General features: G+C 37.7%; 1 long non-coding RNA gene across 1 annotated transcript in view; it reads right to left on the reverse strand.

Annotated features, from left to right (window-relative positions):
- LOC138142034 (uncharacterized) overlaps positions 1–3,405 on the reverse strand; it is a 3,765-nt gene extending 360 nt beyond the window's left edge. The window contains exons 1-2 of the long non-coding RNA XR_011163324.1: positions 3,236–3,405; positions 77–2,512 (exon numbers count right to left, since the gene is read on the reverse strand). This is a non-coding gene — a long non-coding RNA (uncharacterized lncRNA). The remainder of the gene's footprint in view (positions 1–76; positions 2,513–3,235) is intronic.
- Positions 3,406–4,127: the final 722 nt, after the last annotated feature.

Below are 4,127 nucleotides of genomic sequence, written 5' to 3' on the forward strand. Positions count from 1 at the left end.
TCTTCTTCTTCTTCTTCTTCTTCTTCTTCTTCTTCTTCTTCTTCTTCTTCTTCTTCTTCTTCTTCTTCTTCAAAACTATCTTCAAAGCCCTCACTATCTTCCTGGTCTTCATCTCCCTCTATTGCTGTATCCCACTGTGGGTGATTGTCTGGCACTGGCTTAGCTTCATGAACTTCCAACTTCAATGGCTTAATCTGGTCCAAACCCATGTAGGAATCTGATCTTAGATACACTGTATACTGATAATTTCCGGGTTTTCCTGGAGCAGGGAACTTCAGTTCTACCTCTTCCATATCTTTTAACATGCACACATGGTATGGCATAGATATCAACTATGTTCCTTCCTATCTGCAATGTAAAGCCACCACCACTCTTGTTTTTCCTTAAGAAAGTAAAGACTGTAAACAGGGTGTGTTATCTTTGATTTGGTTTCTAGTAGAGCTCTCTCTTTCCGCTGTATACAGCTTTTAAGTAGGGATCTGAACCCAGGTCTTCCTGACTCCAAATCCAGAACGCTGCCTACTATCAAATGTTGCTTTTTAAAGATGGAACAGAGAGATGGGGAAAGAATATCTCAGGGTAATTGCCAGAAGATATCTAGAAGCCTTGGATATAACCAATGTCACAATTCAGACCAAGGAATAATCTATAAGACTAAGAATTGAAGCCAAGGCCTGACTTGCATTGCCTATTTTTATTGAGAGATGTAAATTAACTCGAGGCTAGAGCATATCAGATTACCTATGGGAGTGACAAATTGTGGCATTTGATAAAGGTCACAGGAACCATTTTCATGTTCACTTATCAGAAATAAATACTCACCGTGCCTAGCACAGTGCTGTTCTGTGCCCTATTTAGGTTCTTAATAAATATCAACTCATGACAAAAGTTAGTTGATGATTTAACTTATTTTGGCACGGAGAAAATTACTGCCATTTATCTTATCATGTTTTTTCCATGTGCCTACTTTCGTTATCTAAAGGCATTGCCTGGGAGTTAACTTGAACTGAATTCTTACCTCTTCCATTCTGCCCCTGCCACTCCCCTATGTTTTATTCTTAACATTTTTATTTGTACTTTTCCACTAGCACTTTTCCTGAAAAGGGCTGAATTTTTTTAAACCTATTTTCTTCCTGCATTTAAAAAAACCTTCAGGAAATTGTTGCTCACTTTGACCTCTCAGTTCTCTAGACTGCCCCCTCTTTCAGAATGGCTGAGAGTATAGCTCGACTTTGGAAATTCCTGGCCCAAGGGCCAAGGGTTCTAATATATTTTTTTCTCTTAAGGGATATGATCAGAGAACTAGTCTGGGATGAGAAGAAATGATCTAGCAAAGGTTGAGCTAGTGGCATATATTCAAATCATTGAAGTGCATTCAGCCAACACATTCTTTAGACAATAAATCACCATAGGACTTTGGTTAATTCCCAGTGTTTATGTGACACTAGGCTAGGGGAAAGCTTTCAAGAGATTTCTGCTCAAGGGATTGGAATCCTTCAGCCCACTTCAAATCCATTTCCCAATACACAAGTAGTCTTGTGACCCCAGCCTATAAGGCTTTCTTTAGTTACCAGTAAAGGAGGCAATCATCTTGTTTGCCTTGTATTTGAAAGACAATATTTTTTTTTCCATTGAAATATGACTCCTGTTCATTTCTGTGAATATAGGGATGAGAGGAAGTTTTTCCTTTTCAAATTAAGTAGGTGGCACAGTGAATAGATTGCCAAGCCTAGAGTCAGAAAGACTCCTCTTCCTGAGTTCAAATCTGACCTTAGATACTCAAAAGCTATGTGACCCTGAGCAAGCCACTTATCCCTATTTGCCTCAGTTTCCTCATCTGTAAAATGAGCTGGAGAAGGAAATGGCCAGTCACCAATATCTTTCTCAAGAAAACCCCAAATAAGGTCATGAAGAATCAGATACAACTAAAAAATGACAATGCTCATATCAGTACAGGATTTTTTTAATCTAGTGGAAAGGAGATAGAGAAAATCACATAGGTTAAATCAGATTATACTAAATAGCAAGGGCAACTTCAAAGGAGAAAGTATCCACTAGAAGATGAGATGAAGCTGAACAGGTAAAAACCAATGAGAAATTCATTTGTTTTGCTTTGGTGATAGCAATAGTGATGATAGTAGTGGTAATGGTGGTGATTTAATAGTAATGGTAGTGGTGATGATGATGGTGATGGCCTTAATGCTGGATAAGCCTATCGAGATCATGCTGATGATGATGATAATTATGGTGGTCTACTTAGGAGCCGATTGCTTCTATGTGGATCTCAGGGTTCTTCTATTTAGTGATCAGTAGTGAATTCTCCCACTGACTTCTTCCCTGTCTCCCTACTCAGCTATATCCTGAGTTTCCTTCAAAACACAGGATTCAGGGCATCTACCTCAATTCACCATTTCTGGTGAATTGATTCTGGCTTCATGGACCATCTCTGAATTTCTTTGTCCTACAGATGACATGTTTGGAACTGAAAGTAAACCTTCCTGAATTTCAAGACCTGTAAAAATAAAGAAAGAAAAATTCAACAGCCCTGGGGTGTTAATGAGTGGGTTAATACGAATCTGTTTGCTTGCTCTTTATTAACAGAAATATTAAGTGCTGTTTTGATGCTAAGAATCTAGGTTTCTTTTTAAACACACACACACACAATCCCCTTTTAAAATATAGCTATAAGGTATCTGTAGTCCTCTCTCTCACATTTCCAAATGAATGCAAAGACCTTGTGTTTGGTATCACTCATTCTTTAGTAATCATCAAATTTGCCTTCAGAAACAGCTCTTTTGCCTTGGTAATTCTCCAAGCTTTTAAAATACCATGTATTCAAAAGTACACCCTTGACACAATCCACTTTTACTTGCTTTTGACTTTATGATCTCTCTCACTGTTTCTTTCTGTCTCTCATCTTCTCTTTTTCTTTCTCTCTCCTTCTCTGTTTTCCTCCTTTTCTTTCTGTCTGTCTCTATCTCTGTGTCCCTCTATCCCTCCTCCCTCTCTGCTTCTTCCTTCCTCCTTCTCTCTCTCTCTTTTGCTTTCTCTCTACCTCCTCTCTCTCATCACACACACACACACACACACACACACACTCAGGAATATAGAAGTTACAAATGAAAAACATTTTAAAGGGCATGATACCTATCTTCCTCATTTTGCAGAAAAATAAAGTGAGACCCAAAGAGGTTTAGGGATTCACTCCAGGTGATGCAGCAAGTTTGTTCCTTACCTTCTTGCCTCCTACTCCACTGAGGGCTCATTCTACTCCAATTCCTGCTGAAGCTGTCACACAAAGTTTGCAAATAGGAAGAATCCTAACATTGGCATACAACATTATACCAAAAGGACATTATCACTTGTGTATGCAGGCCACCCACCACCACCACCGTTTTGCATGAATTCAAATAGCTATAAATAGTGTTTGGAATTACAATTCTCCTCAGTTATTCGGCCACTTAAAATAATTTTTAAACACTTTAATTTATTATGAAGTTGACAAATATAAAAATGGATATTTCTATATACAAAAAACAGAAAAAATTAGATTTTACATGAAACCATGAATGAGGTTTTTTTAAGCATGTATTAAATTTAACAGAACATTATCAACACCACATTACTTGTTTGTATCCTTTCTGAAATTCCTTTGGTTCACTCCTTTGCATTTTAAAAATGTCTCATTGGCTCTTATTTCTTTTCTTTTTTGCATCTCTGTCACTACCTCTCCACCCACTTTTACGATTCACCATCTCCTAAATAGAAGTATTCCCTTGTAACTAGCAATAATGATGATAAAAATAGCTGATATTTATATATAGTTCTAGGCACTGTGCTAAGCACTTTACACATATAATCTTGTTTGATTCTCACAATGCCCCTGTGAGGTAGGTTCTATTATTATCCCCATTTTACAGATGAAGAAAGTGAGACCAACATGTTAAATTACTTGCCCAGGGTCCCACACATAGGGAGTGCCTGAAATTCAAGTCTTCATCACTTCAAGCCCATTACTTTACCCACTGTAAAACCTATCTTCCTCTTTGAGTAAACATAGCAAAGCAAAATGAATGCATCTATTGTTTGTTTCTGAAAATGTACATTTCATTCTATGCCAAAGTCCA

The sequence above is a fragment of the Petaurus breviceps genome, unplaced genomic scaffold (assembly GCF_028583685.1).
Source record: "Petaurus breviceps papuanus isolate PSGF00001 unplaced genomic scaffold, PetGlider_PUasm1.0 90515, whole genome shotgun sequence".
NCBI lineage: Eukaryota > Metazoa > Chordata > Mammalia > Diprotodontia > Petauridae > Petaurus > Petaurus breviceps.